The sequence below is a fragment of the Tamandua tetradactyla genome, chromosome X (assembly GCF_023851605.1).
Source record: "Tamandua tetradactyla isolate mTamTet1 chromosome X, mTamTet1.pri, whole genome shotgun sequence".
Lineage (NCBI taxonomy): Eukaryota > Metazoa > Chordata > Mammalia > Pilosa > Myrmecophagidae > Tamandua > Tamandua tetradactyla.
The window spans coordinates 144997188-145013451 of NC_135353.1; the positions used below are offsets into that span (position 1 = coordinate 144997188).

General features: G+C 36.1%; 1 protein-coding gene and 1 pseudogene across 2 annotated transcripts in view; one reads left to right on the plus strand and one right to left on the minus strand.

The window, feature by feature from the left end:
- The window catches only part of LOC143670130 (interleukin-1 receptor accessory protein-like 1), a 992918-nt gene that overhangs the window by 588108 nt on the left and 388546 nt on the right, over positions 1 to 16264 (minus strand). The gene's annotated exons all lie outside the window — the stretch shown is intronic.
- LOC143670773 (elongin-C pseudogene) lies at positions 3106 to 3396 on the plus strand (annotated as a pseudogene).

Below are 16264 nucleotides of genomic sequence, written 5' to 3' on the forward strand. Positions count from 1 at the left end.
GTTCACTTTAAAACAACCAACACATTAGATTAAGTCTCCAAATGTTTGCCATTTTCTCCTCATCATTAGGGCAGAACAAATACAAAATTAACTTTATTTCTTCTAAATGTACGTTCTATTACTAGGTAGAAGATAATATCATTAGTGACCACATTTCAAAACATTTCCCTATGTACTTCAATTTCCTCATTGCACTAAAATGCACAGTTTCAAAGGCATCTGATATATATTCCCCTAATTAGAATATGCTTCCCTTTCAATATGCACATCATTAAAGCAATTTACCTAAGCTAGCTAAGCAAAGAAAGCTAGGTGGTTGAATCTTAATAGCTTTACTAATTTCATAAAACTAGACAAAATGTATTTGCTGGCGAAGCGGGGGTTGGAGGGGAGTATTCCTTTGCATGAAGAAGGAACGCTGCCTTGTATCAGACTATTTTTATCCAGCTCTGTCTTATCCTGGCCTAGACCAATAGAATAGAAATGCTGGCACCATGCCCTTCAATCATTCACAATGCATCCAGCGTTAAGACAGTAAAGACCTAACTGATCATAGCACTTTTCCTGGTTAAAATCTGCTCTGGCTTCCATTTGCCTATAAGATGAAACCCAAATTATTTGATAAGGCATAAAAGGTTCTTTACAACCTGGCTTCAACTCATCCCTTCTAACCCATCGTATTTCGTTCCTGGTCCCACTCACCAAACTTTCCAAGTACCTGAACTTTTCAGCATCTCTTGAATAACATAAGTGCTTTAATAATTTCATGCTCTGATAGCTGTTGTTCCCTGTGCCAGAAATGGCCTTCCTGCATCTCAACTTACGTTGAAAATTCTTCATGGGTTTTATAGCTCATCTTGAATGGCATCTCCTCCCTGTCCCTACATCTCCAAGTAGATTCTGTCTGTTGTGTTTCTACAACACTTTGCATGTAGTCTCTGCAATAGTACTTATCAACATTTATCTGAATTTTAAGTTTAAATGGCTATCTTCACCTTTTGACTGAAGAAACCATTTCCCACTCATCTCTGCATTCCAAAGCTCAGCAGAGTACCTCTCATCATACCACTATATGGATAAAAGCCACTCAACGAATAGCAGATGGAAGAAAGTCTCACAAAAAGATTGATCTCATCTCAGGTACTATATGATGGGTGTACACACAAAAATTGGTGTTCTTAAAAATGTTACGTGACTGATAGGAGGGAAGACAGAAAAACATCCAATATCAACAGTTTCACTGCTTATTTGATCTATTTTGATTAAACAAGTTTATGGGTACTAGGCTAATATTTAACAAAATGTATTACCCATTTTCAAGGAGAAGTTAATATTAGAAATATATAAAGCTTAAGAAAATCTAGGAAATTGAAACCGGTGCATGTACAAACAGTTAAAATCTTCTCTACTGCCCAAATCTACATTTCATTAGAAAATAAGGTTTGTAGACTTCAATTTTCTAATGATTAGGTCAAGCTATTAGAGGCTAATTTTAAATGAATAAATTTATGATTTTTATTTTATTGCCATATTAAACTTGTTATTATACATTAGTAAATTGCTCAGTATTTTACATGAATGATTGATCACCTATAATCCTCATAACAACCCCACAAGCAGATCCCATTATTACTCCCATTTTTTAATGGGAAACTGAAGCTTACAGTACCTAGTTCAAAATTAAACTTCAAATCCAAGCACTCTGACTCTAGACGCCAACATTATGCTATGCTCTAAGAGTGGACGTTAAGGAGGGAGAGAATGTCATATAAACAGTTGTCCTTACCCCACCCCCACGACCCGCAGCCTGCATTATAAACATTGCTATCTATATTTATTTGAAATTTCAGTAAGACTCTTAACTAGTATGAAGGGGCTGTTTGGTGGAACAATTCAATGATGAAAGAGTTCTAGCTTAACAATGAGAGAATATTTTCATTCACCTAATCCAGACTCCAAATCAAGCCAGACTCCAAAGCTGATTGAGAAGTTTGGGCTTTTCTCATTTCCCTAAAACATTAGTGTTTTCCTTGGAAAGTACTTTTCTTAATCTGAATCAAGAATATTTAGAAAATCCAACTTTCTTTGCCCACTAGTAGCCCGAAATTTATAGGAGTATTTAACACTTAAGTGTTTTCATCTCTTAAGGGATTCTAGGAAGCTTTTCTTTTTTTTTAATATATGGCATAGAGCATTTCCACTTCCAGAATGGAAGTGTGAAGAGTACTGTGCATCTGCTCCCCAAGGAACAACCATAGTTTGTGAAAATTATCTAAAACCAACCACTTAAAGCTTCTGTAAATTGTCCTAATAGCATACAACAAATGAAGAGACATTTATTCAAGAAAATCTACTAAATCTCAGCAAGAACAGTGAGTCTGTGGCACTTGAGACACACTCACTCCCTCCCCCCTCCCCATCTCAGCTTGCTGAGGGAAGCTCCAATACAGGCAAGCAGCCACCAGAACCCAGGTCTCTCTCTCCGCAACTCCCAGTCCATGTATGTAACAATCTGCCCCACAGGGACAGGTCGTCAGCATTTCTGTTGTTTGGCAGCTCCATATGGCACAGGTCTAATTCCTAACAAGTGTGGCCAAGAGAATGGGCGCTCCCTTATTCCACTCAGCCCCCTAAACATAGGGCAGAGGCACTACTCCAGGTGTGGCAATGCAAAATAATGAAGCCAGGCCCTGACTGCCCTCACTCCAGCTCATTCACAAAGCTGGAAAGTAAGAAGACTACCAATAACCACATTTGCTCCTTAATGTGCTGATCAAGTTATTTAAGTATGTTGAACTTAACCATAGCTATGTGAATTTAAAGGAACAGTTCTTTGATTTACATTCAGTTGTTTAAAATTTTAAAATGTGCATCTCTATATGTTTAAAGTAACTTTTAAATTTAATTTAGACAGTGGCAGGCAGCTGGGAGTGGGGCTGGGGCAGCCCCGGATTGGGGCCTGTGGTGGTACGTGGGGACCCAGCTACGGTGGCTGTGGGGCTGAGGAGAAACTACTAAAATTTCTGTGGAATTCAAGGAGAATTTCCTAAGAATATAACGGATGGAGAGGAGAAAACCTATGGTGGCTGTGAAGGCCCTAATGCCATGTATGTTGAATTGAGATCTTCTGATGGTCATGAATTTACTATAAAAAGAGAACACGCACTAACATCAGGGACAATAAATGCCATGTTGAGTGGCCCGAGTCAGTTTGCTGAAAATGAAACCAATGAGGTCAATTTTAGAGAGATCCTTTCACATGTGCTATCAAAAGTGGGCACGTATTTTACCTACAGGGTTCGCTACACTAACTGCTTCACTGAGATTCCCAAATTCCCAAATGCGCCTAAAGTTGCACTGGAACTGCTGATGGCTGCAAACTTCCTAGATTGTTAAATAAAATAAATTATAATAAAGTGTTAAACCTTTTCCAGTATCTAAAAAAAAAATTAAACTTCACCTAAGAAATCTATTTCAATGGTCTTGTACCTGTCAATGGTATGTTTCCAACTGCTAACAATTTTATTAAATAATCACAACCAATCACTTTTTAAAATATTGGTGGCAATATTTCTAAACTTTTTGCAGAAATTAGCAAAATAGTAAATCCAGATACATATCCGCACCCATTTCTTCCGAGACACTGAAAATAGTATTTTCAATAAGCTCTTAAGTTTATGTCAAATATTAGAAAAACATCGAGATTCAGAATGTGTAATGCTCCTCATGAAAGTACTTTTATAAAGAAAAAATGCATTCTTACTTAATTGGCTGCCGCTATGAGTTTAGAAATCTAAGAGTAGTAAGGGGGTTGAGGAAAGAGTTTGAGCCCTTGGATGCCCTGGGGCTAGGAAAAAACAATGATATTATTAATACTGCTACTACCTAGCTCTTATCAATGTAGAATAAACCTTATTTAGGCAAGTAACGGGAAGCTTGTCTGTTGGTTCACTGTTGAATTCCAAATATCTACAACTGTTCCTAGAACACAGAGCTTGAATGAATGAATATTAATTCATATTTTCTTAATGCTTCAGGTAGACTTCCTAAAGATAGCCAATCCCTTTTCAGGATTTATTTGCAATGTGAAAGTAGATTTGGAAGAGGCTGGCAGTGGAAGTTAGAAAAGCAAAAATAACCCAACGGAATTGGTGGGATTCCTTGACCTGAAATGAATAACATTATGGCAGTTTGACGGGTCTCAAATGGTGATGATTCTCACTTTACCTACATGAAAACGCCCTACGGGTCAAGAGTCAGCCCTACAGTCCAAAGCTTTAGAAGTTGTGATAAGGTCTTCAAAGTAATACTGGGCCCAAAGAAAATGTGCAGCCAGATCCTTGGAACTTTAATATAGAAACAGGAAAAAAGGAAAACAAAATGGGTCAAAAGCAAAGTCAGAGTACAAAACAATGTAGAACGCACAAAAAGAAATAGGAGAACAATGAACACAGACTACAAGACTTCCCTGAAGAACACCAGTAGGTCTTATTGCTTTTTTGGGCGGATGGTGGTGGTGGGGGGTGGGGTGCATGGTCCAGGAATCGAACCCGGGTCTCTCGCATGAAAGGCTGGCATTCTAACCACGAACTACCCGTGTACCTTCTTAATGCTCTTGAGACTATGAATCTGAGAACTTAATACTGAACTTCTTTTCTAGCATGATGACTGGGAGCTGGCAAGATAAAAATAGTTCATTTGATTTAGAAAACATGAATTATTTTCTTCTAGAGTTATGTGTATCTGTTTTTTAGATACACACACACACACACACACACACACACATTAAATCACCAAACTAGCCTTCCTGGAGTACCTTAGGCTGCATTAATTTTTATTGTGAGAGCTATGGGCCATGTGAAGTGGAAATTCATGGATCCACTGTTCAATACAGAAATTTATTCTAGAATCTAACACACAAGCATCGGGACCAAATTTTTCACACTGACATCAGGCTAAACCTCTATCTCTGCTATGACACTGGCTTTGAATTTCATATGACAGCAGACGCAAAAATTGGTACCTCAACTAGTATTCTTGGTTGGAGATCACCTACCTCCTGTCTAGCAATCAATATTATGATTAAGTAGCTCCCAAAGAAGTTGAGGTTAGAGGAGGTAGGTGGAGAGGGAGCAATTATTTTTTGTAGTTGTTGCTTTAGTTTTAAGCTTGGAATGCAATTTACATTCTAAATGCTTGCCTTAGGCCAAAATCTATTTTTAGATTATCAATCCTGTTCAACCCAGGTGAATGCAGACACACAGAGAAAGGTAGAACTTGGTACCTAGGGCTGACTCTTTCTAAGTAGTTGTTGTCTTGTTTGGTAATGCTTAGAAGTGGCCTATTAATTGCTCTCAGTTGTGCCTTGGTAGCTATCTTCTCAGTGTTCAAATTTTATCACATCGGAACTCCTACATTCCAAGATATCATTTAAATAACCATTTTCTTGCATATTTGTTAACCTTAGACACTTTTTAAATTGGTAATTTAACATTCTAAAAGCCTACTTATTCTTATTAAGGAACAAGGAAATAGGTGTGGTTTCATTTTGGAAGATGCCACAGCAACTATAACATTCACATACTTTGAAAGCATAAGATGCAAGACAAAGCTGGTGCTTTAAATAGTTGCAGTAGCTTCTAGTGATCTAATTAATAATTTAATATAAACTATTGAAGTCAAAGGTATTCAGCAGGTATTCACAATTAACGGGCCAAAATTTCCCTACCACTTCACCTAACCTCTATTATGTGTATGGAGAAAGAACCACAGGTTAAATAATAGTTTCAGATTTGAAGATAATTTAAGCTTCCAACAGAACTATTAATTTCTCTCATCTTTTTCATCAGTAAGAAGATAAAAACATAAATTAATCCGCTATTACTGCAAATAAATTAGTGAGCTAACATCTATATAAAAGAACTTTGTCTTGTAAAATGTAAGGAAAGGGTTAGCTGCAGCTAAGGGTATCAGAACCTGAACCAGGGCCTCCAAGCTTGGCAGAGATTGTTGGAGCCCTAGTGGGGTAAAGGAGGTTATATGCATGAGGGAAGGGGGTGGTCACAGCAGCAACAAGAAACTGATTAAGTAAAGGAGGTTGATCAAGTAAGGAAATACATCCAGTATAACGGAACCCAGGTTTCTCATGGTTGAAGGGAGTTACAAATGTGTCAAGTGAGTAAACTAGAATGAACCCGGTGATAATGGAATAGAATTGGTGTAGACTCATGGACCTTAATATAGAGAGAGAGGCACAGTAATATACATAAACGTGAATGTGTGTGAGAATATATGTATATCTGAAATCACCTTTTACACTTCAAGGTATTCAGCAGGTATTCACAGTTAAAGGGCCAAAATCCCCCGGATAACTACCTTTAATATAAAACCTAGTAGAAAACCACTGCTTTAGTTTCCTAGGCTGTGCAAGCAAAAACCAGGAAATGGGTTGAGTTAAACAATGGATATTTATTTTGCTCAGTTTGAGGCTGGGAAAAAGTCCAAATCAAAGCATCCATCAAGGCGATGTATTCTACCCAATTACTGGACTTTTCTGGAGCTGACTGCTGAACGTTCTTGGTCCTTAGGTCTCCTGGCCTCTCCCTTCTCTTCTGGGATCCACTGACCTCCCACTTCCCTTGGCTTTCTCTCTGTGTCAGAATTCCATTGCACTTACAAAGAACTCCAGTCCTGAAGGGGCTTGGGCACAGCCCAACTGAAAGGAGCCTCATCAAAAGTTCCTACTTACAATGGGTTCACACCCATAGGAATAGATTTAAGGACATGTTTTTCAAAGCACCACAACCACACTCTTGTCTGACAACATACTACATTAGGTCAATATTAATTACATTTAAATTTAAATTACATTGTAAAAGCATACCCAGCAAAATACTGCGGCACAAAAATAGTTTTCTCCTTATACTCAACATCCCTTGTGTTCAGCATCCCTGCTGATATGTACCTAAATTTTAAAAGGTCTCAATTTTTGAAACGGAAAAAAGAACTAGTACTTGGCTATTTCTAAATCAATAAGGCTGTTTGGTGCAGACTGATTTTGTTAAGTTTCTTTTTATTTTCTAGTATACAATCTAGCTTTGGTTTTGAAACGATAAACAGAAGAGCAACCGTACGACATGGCCAACACAAAGTACTATAGTCTTACCATTTTCCAAAGGCTAGTTTATAAATAAAATTTCAATGATATGAAATTATGCAGTTCCTTCTTTGGGCAGAAATATACATGTAGCTTAGCTACCATCACTATATGACTCATAATTGCACGGCAATCTATTCACTCATAACTTTAATGTGGTATATTATCACACTGTGCATCTGTTCATTTTAAGACAAGCATGCTCATCAGATCAGGTGTGATGATTTCCAAATTGATTAATAAAAGCACGTTACAGTTCAGAACAGTATTTTATAGTTTCTGAAGTACTTTCAGAGTTGTTCGGAGGTTTACTTAGTATTAATTAAACAAACATTTCCCTATTGTATTTAAGTATGATATTCTAGCAAAAATACGGTTTAGATTGATACAGCGCAAAGTATTGATTAGTATTCTTCATAGACTAAAATAAACAAAAATGCATTCCTGGCGACACCACAGTAAAATTGCATGTACACATTTTAAGGATTTAACATATTTAATTCCACTATAAAAAGCGGGAACACATCACAATGTATGGATAAGCAAGACTTTTTCATTTCATCCTAAATTAAACTTATACAATGTTTTATACAACATGATGTTTATAAATAACTAGTATCAAAATCATTTCACAGTAATATTTAATGTATGAAATAAAGATCGATAATACCACTGTGTGACGCTTCTAAGGAACCTTCAGTCTGAAAATGTTTACATTTTATGGTATGCTATTTAATTTTCATGACAATAAGGGGAGTTTAAAGAGGCAGTGCAGATGGTTTTGGCCAGGTTTAAAATGTAAGGTTTATAAGGAGGAGGAATTCTGGGAGATGATAAGTTTCAGATATGAGCATGAAAATTGGTGTGTTTATGAGGAGTAAGACATTCATTCTTTCACTTGCTTATCATGAATTGAAAAATTAATCTGCATCAAGAACGGTGCTATATTTCTTGTGCTTTTTAGAGTGAGAAGAGGAATTAGGATAGGGAGCCAAGGCACATTTAAGGGGGGGCAGTATGAGGAGGTGGTTAAAGAGACCAGACGGCAAAGCCAGAGACTTAAATGTGTGAGTGCCTGTAGAAGTCACAGGAGGAGACAGGATGGAGCCAGTTAGAGGGCAAGGCAGGTTTGAGGAAACAGGCCAGGATGAGAGGCTGAAAGGGAGCAGTCTGGAAGAGATGAGAGCAAATGGGTTCTAAAGCCGGAGAAAAATAACTCAGTTTAGACTGAAGAAAGCACACTGGAAGGGAGGTGGAAGAAGTGAAGGAAATTCACATCTAATGGCATCTACTTCCTTTGAGTGGTTGGAGACAAGGTCACTGAAAATGAAGGGGAGGGGAGTAGAATCAGAGACTTGAAGGAAAATAGAGACAACTGAAACACCTACAGTAGAGAATGGTGATGGGGTAGGAGGAGAAGGCCAGGGAAACTTATATGCCTTGACTGCAATTTATAGGACCACCACCCTTGAAAGCCTTGTGGTTTTTCCCCGCTATTGTTTAAAAGCCAGGGTGTATGCTTGGAAAAGGAGACAAATACACTTGACTCTGAGGTTATGAAGATAAGTACACGATGACGTAAGGGGGAGTGGGGAACAGGGCAACATTTTAGAGGATTCATTTTGACGTAGTTTTCCAAATGGAGAAGATACCAAGAAGGAGAGACTCTGAGCCCACGGTCAAAAGCTTCGCAGAATAAAGGCTAACACCAGGAGATCAGTGCAAGACAGCAATGAGGAAGGGAAGAGATGACAAGAAATTCAAACTAGGACAGAATATTGCATGCTAGCATGAAACGAACTTAAAGGGCAGTGAGGAAACCATAACTGCTATGTAATCTGAGGGCAGAAAAGTACAGTGGGTATGTCCTTTATCAGACAGCTTCAGAAGACCACTTCCATTAACAACTACCAGTTCAAAATGTTGAATATTTTGATGTACTCACTACTTATAAAGGGTTGACTTACCTAAACTTGCTTTCTTGTTACCCATGCTCGTAGGGCCAAAGAATGGCTCATGTGTATTTCTTTTAGCACATTTGTTGAACTCATTTCACTTCATATTAAGGAGCCAACTCTCATTCACAATTTTATAAGTTTAGGTTTCAAAAACAATCTTTTATTTTTTCCTTATTCTGAAGTTATAGATTTGGTTATATTTTAACATGTCCAAACTGTTTATACAGTTTATTTCCAAATTTTAAAAGTGGCAGGCATATCTCTGAGTTCTAAAAAGTCTTTAATTAGCTTTCATATGTTTACAGTTTCAGTTTGAAAGTTTAGCTAAATATGGACATTTTACATTCTGTAAGGGGTTGGTTTAAAAAAAAATTGTGACTCTGTCTACATGACGAAGAAAGACAGTTTCCATAGTGACTAAATCAAGATATTTGAGGCATATTTATAGCACTTTCATCTTCACTTGCCTAATGAGTATATAGGAATATTACAGATGCTAGAATCCCTAAATAAGGTTCCCTAAGAGAAAATTAAAGAGATGCTTTTGTAGCATTGGTCCAACTATTTCCAGCAAAATTATAAACATGGGGGGAGTAATCTGTTGCCAAAAAACATTGGTCATAATTATGCCTCGTGCCAGGCACATGATTGGATTTTTTGGTTGAAGTCAGTTATCAATGATCTTAAGTGATTAACTAGGCATTAACTTTCAGATCTCAAAACTAGGCAGATTTTATTGACAGTCTAAAGTGTAACTGTGAATTTATTCAAACCTACATCTGAAATACAGTCCTTCAGCTTAAATTGATTCAATTCCATTTGACAAATATTTATAGTCTTTCCTATGTAAAAGGCACTCGTGTTTGGTACTGAAGATAACATGTATAAGCCCACACTGTCCATGCCATCAAATATTTCACAGTCTAGGAAAATCCAAGATGTTAACTGTTCAAAGGCATACAGTGCACTAGAAGAATAGCAAAAAGCTGTGAAAGCATAAAAAAAAAAATTCTGACATGAGGAATTGGGGCATCTAAGCTGAGAAAAGATTGGACTTTGAATAATGCGAAGGAAGAGATAAAAAGAGAAAGCAGGAATCTCTGTCACTGGCATACCCTGAAATATCGATGATACAGGATAGATGTGCAGTAAGGGCGAAGTTATTTACAAATGAATATTCCATATGTTCTCCCACTTCCCCTTACTTTTTACAGAACAGAGTTCCTGATTACAGTGTCAGCTTCTGGGCTTTCTTTGCTGTTAAAAAAAACAAAATAAGCAGTGAAGCACTACAAACGTTAAAGAAAAGAAAGGTGCTATATTTATATTGGCAATTAAAGCATTGAGGGGGAGTGAGCAGAAAAGTAAAACCATGAGTGGAGCATTTTGGAGAGTGGGAGGAGAGAATGAGAGATTGCCCTTTCAATACAGGATATTCGGAGAGACACTAATTGTGGACAAGGATATTTAAGATGTCAGCAGTGAATTACAAATAGTTCCTTCTCCACATTTGGTGTTTCATTGAGAGAGAGAGAGAGAGAGATTAAAGAATTTTGAAAAAAAAATTATTTATCCTTTGATATTAAACTGTTCTCTTGGGCCACATGAATCCCAGGATTATTTGGGTTGTACAGGTTGCAGGTGCTAGAGATGGGAGTGGCAGAGAAAAGGCTGAAAACACAGACGTGTGTCACACTGTGAAGATCTTTGGATGCCATTTCAGGAAGCTTATATTCTACAGGGAGTGGGGAAGCCTAAAAACATGTGTAAGCATTAATAATCACATGACCACTTACGTATTTTGGAAAGAGAATTCAAGAAGCAGTGTTTAGGATATTTAAAAATAAGAAAGATTAGGATAAGGGCGGTCAGGGGGGAAAATATTAGAAATAAAACAAGGTAGAGATTTCATTTCATTTTGGAAATCTAGGCGACTGGTTAGAGGAAGAGGTAAGATTTGGTTAATGAGGCACAGAGGGAAATAAGAAATGACTTTTCCCATCTCTCTGGCTGAGTTCTGTTAGTTCCATAATCAAATATTACAAAATGACCTTGGGATGTTATTAGCTATAAATCCATGAACACAAAACTCTACAAATTGAGTATTTGTCAACTAGCTCTTGATCACATTTAATTTCTTATAATAAAGGCAATCCAAATATGCCACCTTATTTTATTTTATTTTTTTGGTATTTGCAGCCTTTCCCAATAAGCAAAGGAATGAAATTTTAGTTTAAAAAATTATAATGAAATAATTTGTTGCTGCTCTGGATCTGACCCATCAGCTCATCTTTTCCACTCATTGACAATCTTTACTGACTGTATTATTTACAAACGAATGTACAAACAAGAAATTAAATAGAAACAGTGGAACTTTTAAATAGTCTTTTGATTCAGAAGCATAGGGAGGTAACAATCAATGGGCTGGAGGAACTTATGATTAAGTGAAGTCAACTAGGTCCACTGCTAAGGTTCAGACTCCTTAAAAAGCACAGTAATCCCATGGTCACTTCCTCAAGCACATGCAATGTGCCGCTCAACTTCCAGGTAGCAGGATTCTTTTTGTCACGTTCTACCTGGTATCCCAGTGTGATCTTCACAAGGCTTTCCAAAGTATATCAATAACTTCAAGAAATCTGAGGCTTTCCAATGATTTATCCATTAGAATGCGAGTCCTAATTAAAACCTTTCTCCCGCACCTCAATGATAAGTTAATTGTGAGCACAACCATTTTGATCAGGAAAATAGGAGATGGAGTTTGGTATACAGAGTTCAAATTCCACTGACATGGATCAGTGGAATTATATAGTTCATGAAATTATGGGGTAGAAATATGAAGGACCAACCCTGAGACTCAGGGAATGACTTACTTAAAGTTGTTAAGCTTACAAAAAATTTCTGTGTGTGTATGTTTGTGTATGTGTATGTATCCCGACTTGACTATGGCTTTAGAACTCAAAACTTTACAGCTATAATAAAACGTGGAATGGTTCTCTTAACTACTCAAATTGTCAGTTGCTTATTCATTCGCAACCCCGTATCACGTCTATAATTACATTACTTCATCTGCCTCTCCCTTCTCACATTTACGCAACTAGCCTTTAGTTGAAATATGTAATTCTCAATGGGAGGTTGAAGTATGGCAGTGTTTTTCCCTTTGAGATGAAATAAAACAACAACATTATGAATAGACATTTAGTAAATCACTCCTAGATTTCCATGAGCAAGGAAAGTTGCAACCAACAGAGCCATTTGGAACTCAAGGATACAAGCATACCTAAAATCAACAATCAATTAAATCCCTTTCCTTTGCTCTGTTAAGAAACTTTTTTTAAGGCCCTGGATGCTACTGGTGATGAGAACTGCTCCTATAACCCTCCAAAATTCACAAATACATAAATAAAGATTAGATTTAGAACTTCCACTGTGCAATGATTAATATCTTAGTTTTGGAACTATTCTGATGAAAGACGACAGTTCAATCATAAAAATCTTTCCAAATTATGCAAAGGCTTTTCAACATTATTCTTTCAACAGGATCATCAAGTTTTTTTTTACATTTTTCAGTTGAAATCCCAGAAGTTAAAGTTCAAAAGCATTATTGCTTTCTCAAAAAAAAAAAAATGTTTGCTCAGCAAGCATCAGATAATACTCTACTATTTTCTCACAGGCTTTTCTACTTTTCACATTAGGCTCTAGAAAAACTCTGTTTTTAGAAATGAATGCATCAGGTTGCCAATTACAGAAATTATTGCTCATTTTATTCAGAAACTGTTTTGTTCCCATTTTATTTATTCTACATGTTTTCATATAGTAAAACTATTGCAGCTAATATTTTGGGTGTTTAGCAGGTTGAAAAGAGGCTCTATACATGCAGAAAATTTTGCTGGCTCTGCTTTCAAGGTATAATAGTTTTTCTGGTTTTCCAAAGCATAATACACAAGCAGAGTAACCTGGACAAAATCTGACTTCCAAGATAAAACCTGCAGATAATAATCCAACCACAGACAAAAAGAAAAATCAACCTGCTTCCCCTTAACATAAGCAAAAATGATGGTAACATTCCACCACCGGGTTGCACAGTAAAATTTCTCTAGAGAAATCTTTACATGAGAAAAGTTTCTGACCTTTCGCTGTTCTTCAAACAGATCCTTAGCATGAGCACTGATGTAAAAATCTATCAGTTATCAAAATCATCACACACAGAATGGCTCTTATTGTATAGTACTCTAACTCAGGACTGGCCACGAGCAATATTCCAAGTCATATGAGAGTAGGACAAAGCAAAAGAATAAAGGAGGCATCGAGTGTCTTTTGGACAGGGACACAAACTATGAGTCAAAGAGAATCACGTTCTGCCTAGAAAGTGGAACAGCTGTGGGAGACATATGGCACCGCTGTGGAAGAGAAGTGCCTGGTTTGTGGAGTGAGACCCTAATCAAGTGATTGATGCTGGATAACATGCAGAAATTCAGCAGATTCTCTTCTGAGGAGAATTGCTCTGCAAATAGGTACAAAATGCTTCAATGAACAGGCCAGGCTGTAGTACCTGTAATGCCCCGAGGATAAACATGAATTTTCCCTGAATGTTATATTAGCCATGAATGACTTTTTTGAGTACTAAATACAGAACACAAAGAGAAAATGAGAGCTTTAAGGCTGTCATAATCAGAAATGTGTATACCAAACTGCAAGTCACAATGCTTACATCCAAATAGGAGTTGCAATTAGAGACGTAACATTTTAAATAGGAATATGTGTAATGTCTATACTCTTTCATATTCTTAACATTACTACTTTAGTCATTTTTCAGGGACAAAACATGCTTCCTAGCCACATTGAAGAAGATAATATTACACATAATTTCTTAAATTCTGGTCATATGTACAATGAACCCAATAATCAAAGCTAAATTAAGAACAGAATTCTGAGAATTATCAGATCACACCAAATTTTGATTCACGCTGTTTGTTTTAAATCTTTGGCTTCTCCTTCTATTTCTAGAAGCTGGCTCTGCTGACACTCTCCAACTTTCTATTTGAATCTAAGCCATCCTGAATCCCCAATCCAGCCAGGACCTGCTTAATAAATATAAATGTCATAACATTAGGCAAAACAACCATGATCTTCTTCAAACTATCACAGTTCATTCCCCAAAGTTGGGGTTAGCAACTTCATTATATTATATCACTACCCATGCAGTTCATTAGTATTGATTATCAAAGACTAAAAACTATGAGCCCATGAGTCTTAACTAAACTGCCTTAGGTAAAATATAAGTTATTAATCAAAAGAGAAATGGATAAATCTGTTATGTGAATATTGTGATGTGATCATAAGTTTTATTTCAATCATTGGATCCTGAATAGATCTCAATACAACACCATCAATTATTTAGACATAATAATCAAGAAATAAAATGAAAATCCTTTGGCACTTGAATTGACCTAATGTGCACACAGCTGTCAGAATAGAAATTACCCACTGGACTTGCCATTAATATTTCTCCATGTCTCAAGGTGAATAACTTCACAAATGAAGACAAGGGATCATATATAGTGGAAGCAATGTATAGTCTATTAAAGGCTGATATAGACAATAAGTCTTTTGTTGAGAATAACAATGTCCAGCACTACTCAAAGAAATTTATAATAAAATCTTAATATTAGAGATTTAAACTAAATCAACATTAGTATTTTATTGATGTGAAGTTGTGTGGTAAATGGAAGCTATAGAAGAATGTACCTAATGCAAAAATTTCTACTGTTTATATCATATAGATATTAGTGATAAGTAGCCTCATTATCACTCTGCAATTCTAGACCAATTTGTAAATTGACCAATTTGTAAATTTTCAATATTAATTATCCTCAGCAATGGACTTGAAAATATACATAAAAGCAATAACTCCAATTAGAGACTGATCTAGAATTCCATTTCTAATGAACTTGTGCCAATATGGAAGCCTCAGTTTCTACAAGCCCTAATACAATACTAAACATGCAGGCACATCAAGAAAAACCTAAATTTATAGCAAAGAATGACAACTAGTTTATCAACAGAACATATTCTCGGGGAAAAAAGTTTAGGCCAAATGGTAATACATAGCATTAAATGATTCCTTGAGATAAGATATGTCATACATGTGAACTAAATTAATTCTGTGAAATACCTCAATTATTCAAGTGAGTTTATTCTAATTTACTTAAGGTAAATCATTTCAGGATTAAATCTATCCTAAAATAGACATAGGGACTTATATACATGCACCTAAATCAGAACACCAATTTCCAGTAAGCTAAAAAGTCAATCTAATAGCAAAATGATTTATGAGCCATGTACTGTGTTTATACAAAAATGAATCTTTTGACTTGAAGCATGTGTCATGTCAGTTTTGTTATTCTTATCGCTTTAATCATGAAGATGACAGATAAAATGATCCTCTTACAAATTTTAATTGCTTTGAAAAAGTAAAATAAAACAGAAAAGTGTGTTTTGCTGCTCAAAAAAGAGTAGGGTACATCTATTTTCTCAATTGACTAAGGCTATGTTGATTTCTCCTATTGAATGGAGTGACTATTTTTAGCAAAACACAGTCAGTACTATGCTGTGAGAGAATGTCATTATCAATTCAATATCATTAACTATATTTTGCAAGTTCTATTGATAGGATATTTAACAATGACAATTGAGACAAGAGTTAAGGACAGACATACATTTTCAGTTGTAAGCTTGCATTCCATCCATGAGAATGCAAACCATCATCTTTGACAGATGAAATACTCGGGAAGTTATCAGAATCTATGGGTATTAATATAGGTCACAATCATAAGTAAAATAATTTCAAAAACCACACTGAAGGGAATATTCAGTAAGGAAAATAAACAGATATTAGATTTATAGAAAAAAAACCCAGGGATAGTAAAAATTTCATGCTGTTTGTCAAATGCCATGTGAGTTAAAGTAATTTACAGCTTTACCCCCTATAACACTAAATATTTCTATTTAGGTCATTGAAGAATATTTTCAAAGACTAGATACTATATGTGTATAAATATAAACCACGCTACAGACTACTGAAGGTCGGGCTATACACAAATTATGCCTAGTACAATTTAAACCATATTCATTCATTCATTCAATTACGTAT